Source organism: Calidris pugnax, unplaced genomic scaffold, assembly GCF_001431845.1.
Source record: "Calidris pugnax isolate Ruff unplaced genomic scaffold, ASM143184v1 scaffold27, whole genome shotgun sequence".
Taxonomy (NCBI): domain Eukaryota; kingdom Metazoa; phylum Chordata; class Aves; order Charadriiformes; family Scolopacidae; genus Calidris; species Calidris pugnax.
The window spans coordinates 18,323,916-18,330,985 of NW_015090893.1; positions in this window are offsets into that span (position 1 = coordinate 18,323,916).

Consider the following 7,070-nt stretch of genomic DNA (forward strand, 5'->3'; position numbering starts at 1 on the left):
TTCACATCACGGAGTCCAACCATCAACCCAATGCTGGCAAACCCACCGCTGACCCGTGTCCTCCAGCACCACCCGTGTCCCTCAGCACCACCCGTGTCCCCCAGCACCACCCGTGTCCCCCAGCACCACGTCTGCCCGGCTTTGAAATCCCTCCAGGGATGGGGACTCCACCACTGCCCTGGGCAGCCTCTGCCAAGGCTTCACAACCCCATCCATGAAGACCTTTTTTCCCAATATCCATCCTAACCCTCCCCTGGTGCACCCTGAGGCCGTTTCCTCTTGTCCCATCTCCTGTTCCCTGGGAGAAGAGACCGACCCCCCCTGGCTACCCCCTCCTTTCAGGGAGGGAACTGTATTAAGCTTTAAGTGTGACCACAGAGGTCCCAGGAGCATCCTCGGCAGGGTTTGGAGGGTGCACACAGGTGACAGAGACCCATTTCCCCCCCTCGAGGAGCTCTCAAGCCCTGAGCACTCTGGAAGGCCACCAGATACCCGGCCTCTGCACCAACTTGTCCCATTGCAGGTGGGAGTTAAACCAAAGCTGCAGCCTGAGCGTGGGTCTGATCCAGGAGCCGAGGGCTCGTGGCCGTTACGCTGCCGGTGTTGGTGGCAAGTTGCAGGAGATGGTCGAGCCTTTCCTCATCATTCCTTCCCACATCAAGCACAAAGCCAATCCCGTTGCCCTCAGCCTCCCTAACCCACAAAGACACTGGTATTTTACAGGCTGTGAGCACAGAGCAAAGGTTTTCTTGCTTTCTGGTGCCCTCTGCTGCAGTGCACGGGCCAAGGAACAAACAGCTCACCAGCACCACACATTCTCCTGCTCCCTGCTGGACCAGCCCTGCACCCCAAATCCCTCTGCTGCCCTGGTTCTGCCTCCGCCTGTCCCCCCATCCTTCCATCAGCCACCGAGCCCTCCTCTTTTATCCCCATCCCCTCTCTTGGAGCAACGCACGCTTCCAGCTGGAGAGCTGAGTTTGGGCAAGGAGATCAAATACGTCCCCTCCAACACTGGCTCTGCGTGGGGAAAGGGCTGCTGAGGATCATTTTGAACCCCCCCAGGAAGGAGAACTCACTGCACATGAGAGTCAGAGAAATGCTACCGTCTGCGCAAAAGGGAAGCCGTTAATCTGTGATTCCCGAGGAAACAGCAGAAATTCCCCTGAAGAAATCAAGGCAACTCTGAGAAGGGGCTGAGGCTTGGTGTTCCCCTCCTCAGGTAGGGCCAGAACCTGCCATCCCCTCTGTGTTGTCGTTGCTGGTGAGGGTTGTCCTTCAAGAATCAGTTCCCAGCCTGAACTTCCCTAAATCATGGCAGATGTGGGATGCTAATCCCATCACACAACATAACCACCTCCCAGGGAACGGACAAGGGAGAAGTTACCTGGAGTGACTCTGTCCTGGAGACTCTTCCTTGTCATCTCAGGTGCTCCTAGATCATCTCCATCGTCCTGCACAAAGGAGGGCCACAAAGCCAGTCGTTAGCTAATTACCATACAGCTACAGCTCCAAGCCCCCCCCCGCAATACTAGGAAACAGTGAGCAACTCTGCTCAGGCCCTGCTTCCAGTTATTTTTCAAAAGGTTTGCCAAATCTCAACTTTTTGGCAAGATAAGGAAAAGGAAAGATAGCCAATATCCCAGTTCCTTTCATTCATCGCCCACAAAAGCGCAGTCCCTGGAGGGCCCTAAAGCAGGACTGAAGCATTCAAAGACAATCAAAGCTCAGCGACCAAATTAAAACAGGAGTTACGCTTCGTTACAATGCTCCGTGGGCTGCACTTCACGTTAAGGGCTGCCTTCTCCCTCACCTGCTCTTCGAGGGCTTAACAAAGGCCTGTGGCAATATAACCCGATGAAACCACGCTGCGCAGGGGGACACGATTGTATGTTCCACCACCACATCTTCAATTGTCCCCAAGACACCTTGGGATCCACCCGCGTTGTGCCACAGGAGCTCTGGTGGACACCATCCATCCCAGAAGGGGACTGTGCTGATGCTGGAGAAATAAAACAGGATGTGAAAATTAGAGTCAGTAATCGAAAGGAGGGAGGCAAAGGTTATCAAACGCGAGTGGTTAGAGGGGTCGGAGAGCAGGAAGAAGGTTGTATTCTCTCACGAAGCAATTTCAAGGCATTTTCTGAGTGTTACCCAAGTGATCTGCTTTGTGTAATATGATAAATCCGGTGCAGGTCAGAAGAGCTGTTTTTCTGTCCTTCCTGAGCAGACTGCCTACAACCAAATTAATTCTGCTCGTCCGTGTATCAGTGCTGGCTAAAGACAGGTTGCAAAAATGTTGTGTTTCTCTAAAAAGGCCATTGCTGAACGCCATCTGTTAACTTATTTTCTCGGGTCACCAAAAATGACAAAAAAACAACCTCCCAGCTCTTTGCTAATGCTGCCTTGTGCCAGAGCTGCCAGGGCTACCAAAGCTGCTCCTTGGCATCTAGAGCTGAGTCTCCCTCCAGCCGCAGCGCTGATATAACCCTGCTGAACCTTTCCTTCCTTTACCCCTTCCAGGCAGGTGTTGGTGCAGACCAGACGCTCACTTTACCCTCTTGTTTCTTTGGCCAATCCCCAAAGATTCTCCATTTCTCCCTGGAACCTTCAGCAAACCCCAGGAAGCTCAAATCCTGTGTTTCTGGCACACAGATCCAAGTAGAATAGTCTATATAGAAACAGAGTTAACTTTCCAGGTCTTCTTTATGTATCACAAAGAAGCAAAAAGAAACAGATAAAAAGGTTAAAAAGTTACTTGTCTTTTTCTTCTTTCCTTTTTTTTTTTTCCCACTAGAGGCACGCTTTGGAGTCCTGATTGAAGACAACGTAAAACTGCTGCTTAACACACACTTAAATGCCATTATATCAGGTACTTTGGGAGAAGTGATTGACTTCAATTCATTAAGAGCTCTTTTCCCTGCCAATAAAGTGCAGAATTAACAACAGGGGGCTCACAAAAGCTGATTCCCAGAGAGCTCCAGGTCTCCGTGAGCTGCAGGTCAGATTCGGGGCATAAAGGGAATTCTGAGACGTCGCAACAGAGGAAGGGACAGCGCTGCTGTCACCTGGGTCTGAGCTGTCCTGCTCTGACCTTCTGCAGCTGGAGCCCTCTCTCCCTTTTGCCTTCAGAGATGCCACCAGCGTGGGGTGGCTCTCGGGGACAGAACAGCACTGTGGAAAAGCTCGTGGTTATTTTTAAACACCTTGTTATTTCAAAAAGCAGACTATTTCTAATGCCAATTCAAGAGAAACCCTGCTAATTCCCAAAGCTTCAGGTGCATAAAAACTACTTCCAGGGAAGGGAATTGGATTTGGCGGCTCCTTTAACTGCTACGGCATCAATTGTTATGCAAATTATTCCTAATGGTTTTGGAACCAAACATACAGTACAGTGCTGGATGCTCCTCTCTGAAAAATACTTGTACTTGCTGAATCCACAGTGAATTTATCCTGCCAGAAATCCCAGAGTTCCCAGGCAGTATCTGAAAACCAGAGGATGTTTGGTGTGGGGCCTTCTGCCTGGAACAAGCAGTATTTAATAAATGCACATTCTGAGATACCTGGAAAACTGCCTTTGAATGGTTGCTGTTGAGAAACATTGGCTGAAATGGTTGCTGAGGTCCTTGAGTTACAGCTGAACCTTGCTCATTTATGAGAAAATGCCTGTTATCTGCAAATAATCTCCCCCCTCTGCCTGCCCCTTGACAGACTTTTGCTCAGCTGTTGATCTATGGAAGGTTACTGCATTTCTCCATGGAACAAAGGAAGAGCTATTTTCCTTCACAATGCCTGCTCTTTGTTTCACACGAAAATATCAACAAGGAAAGTGGGAAATCATGGGCTTTGTCATCCTATTTATTCTGGGAACCCTGATTTCATTTCAGAGGAAAATAAGTTTTCCCTGAGCTACAAATCCCAACCACAGCCAACAGCACCTAAGCTTCACCTTTCTGCAAAGCACCAGCGCTCTGTCCGACTGGGAATATCCCCCATATTCCCTTTTTCTCCCTCCCCTGCTTCCAACCTGGCACCTCACCTTCCCCGTGGGGAAGGAGCAGGACCTGGGATGCTGCCTCCTTCAGTTTTGAAGTATCAGTAGAAGCTCCTTCACTCTGACTTGATGCTTTGCTTGATCTCCCACTTTATTTCCTGCTTGTGTGTGGTGTGAATAATTACAGCCATGTAACCTTTCCCTTCCCGAGGGGGTGGCAAAAGGCCCCAGGGTCTCTCTGTGCCCATTACTGCCCTGTAAAATTGATAGTTTGAGAATTTGTGAAACTTCTCCACGGGGAAGAAAACTCTGCTCAGTCCAAAATAGAGGCCAGCTCTCTACAGCTTATGACGTAGAACTAGCAAACTGCAATATTTGTGTTTTAAAAAAGTAGTAGTAAATTAATTTAATCATGGGTTTCTGTACATTGTTTTTGTCCCAGCCAGTAAATTATAAATATCAAGACAGTTGGCTTGAAATCTCCTACGAAGCAGCCCACAGCCTTCTGTAAATAGCTCCACAAAAAAAAAAAAAAAAATATATATACTTGCTTTGTAGGTTTTTGGTGACACAGAAAAAGAGGCAAAACTTCTCATGCTTTTTAAGGCTGGGAATTTCAGATGGCTGACAAGCATAACACCCATAATGCTCCAGGCTTTTATTGCCTATATTAGTAAAATTAATTCAGACAGCTTAATTTCTGCTGCACAACCTGAAATAAGAAATTATTTCAGGGAAATAAGAGGAGCTCACTGGGAAGTGGTGCCCTGGTGCCTGGCACTCAGCCTGAAAGGTGGGCAACCAAAAGCCATGGACAGAGAGAGGGAAAGGCTGGCAAACAGGATGCGCCCCATGCTGCGGTCTGGAAATGGTACTCAGGATTAGCCACAAGTGTTGTTACCTCCCTAATTACAGAAAGCGTAGGACTAACACACCCACTGACTGTGAAAAGGAGCACAACCACACGGCACGGGCTGCCCACAAAGGAGCGCACGTGGGGCAGGCGCTTGGATGCATCACTGGAAAATTACCTGGGGAAAGAGCTCCTTGTGTCAGGGCAGTGAAACGAGAGCAACCAGTTCACCCCCAGCATGGCACCAGGTGTGCTTGGAGATGTCCTCTCTCTCTCCTCTTGTAGGACCTCCTGGGGACATGCCCTTCTGCTCCACAGCCACAAGGAACTCCAGGACCTGCAGTGGGGAAGGGGCTCAGTAACACCCCTCCTTTGGGACCCCGACCCAACACGAGCCCTGGGAGAGGTGATGGGAACTCGGCGACTTCCCCCTTAACATTTGCAGCATAAGAAAATGTTGTTTGGTTGTTTTTTTCCAAAAGAGCCTATTCTTCTGAATTATTTTCCCTCCTTCTCACTCATTTGCAGATATGAGCTGTAATCCTAGGGTACAGCTGAAAGTTTGCAATGCGAAAATCACAGACTGCTGAGATTTTCTTACGCCTGCAGTGGATTCTAGCAAGGAAAAGAAATCAACACTGAAAGCAAGGCGCAGCAATTAACATTTGGATGCGTGCTCATTATTAGCTCTCTGCAGCCACCGAGGCGGAGCGGCGGCGATGCCATAAGCTAGAAAGCATCGCTAATGCAGCAAAACACACCACACAAGTGGGGGCCTCAGCAGAGGGCGAGGTGGCCACGTACACCCCGTGAAAAGGCAGTAATGGAGAGGTGTGCGACTCACGCAGACACACTGAATTGCTACCAGCAGCATGAAGATTACACGCTATTATGGGAAAGAACATTAAGAGCAGCAAAAAAAAAACAATTTTGAGGAACTGGCTCGGCGCCAGCGTGCCCCACGATTTTGAGGAACTGGCTCGGTGCCAGCGTGTTAGCAAGAGATAAAATAGCTTTTCAGAGATTTGCACGGAGATGGAGAGAGAGAAGGGGAAAAGGCTGCCGAAGGAGGACTCTGAGCATTCTGTGGGAAGAGGCTCCTCCACCATCAGGAGAAAGTGTGAAGAGGCAGAAGGGAGGTCAGCGCCAACGAGAAGGGAGAGAGATGCACTGCCTGGGGATCAACGCACCTCGAATTGTCTTCAAAATGGAGACTCTGGCACAGGCTGATACTCCATTTTATTCAGGTTCTAAGGCAGGGAAAACAAAAACGGATCTATTTTCCATTTTCTCCTCCATCCTTGTACACACAGTAACTTTTATCTGTCTTCGTACCGCACTGACTCTGCTCACTCTGTGCTCGGTCTCTCTCGCTGTTTTCCTCGACAAACTGTTCAGTTGTTGGGGAATCAATTTCAGAGATCTCAGTTGCAACACTCCCTGGAGGAGAAAACAAGTTTGCAGGCTGAACGTCACCCCTCCGGGAGGTCTTCAGCCCAACTCCTTTACCCAGGGAAAGGCACTTGTCTGGGATTTTTATATTATTTTTTTTCCCCTAGTAGAATAGAGAACAATAACAACGTTAAATGATCACCTCTCCGGGAGGTCTTCAGCCCAACTCCTTTGCCCGGGGAAAGGCATTTGTCTGGGATTTTTTTTTTTTTTTTTTTTTCCCTTGTAGAATAGAGAACAATAACAACGTTAAATGCTTAAGGAGTAGTCATTGATACGGCAGCGGGGGCAGCTTCTTTTTTAGAAATTGAGCTCTGTCTTCTCCAGGTGCACGCAATTAGATGCAGGCATGTTGCAAAGATGTGAAAAATCTATATAGATGTACATTGTAGATGCAATGTAAGTAAAAAAACACCACGGAGAACAGATACATGTAGCATCACAGAGTTGAATGTATTTTGAAAGACTGACCCTCCCACCCACCTTCTGACTTATTTCGAGGCACCAAGCTCTTAACCCCGAAGAACTTCACCTCAGGCAGAACCGGGGAGACTCTGGCAGAGAGATTCCTCCCCACAGGGGCCACACCGCTTCCTTGCTACCGACATGACAGAAGAACGACACCCCACTCCGTGTCCCCCCCTCAAAAAAATAATCATTTTAGGAAGCTGGAAGAAGAGAAAGCTGAGGAGAATCCTAAAAACGGTGGGATTTACCGAGCTCCCCTGAGGAGGTCAGGCCTTCCCGCCCGGCTCCTCACCGGGGCCCGGGGCC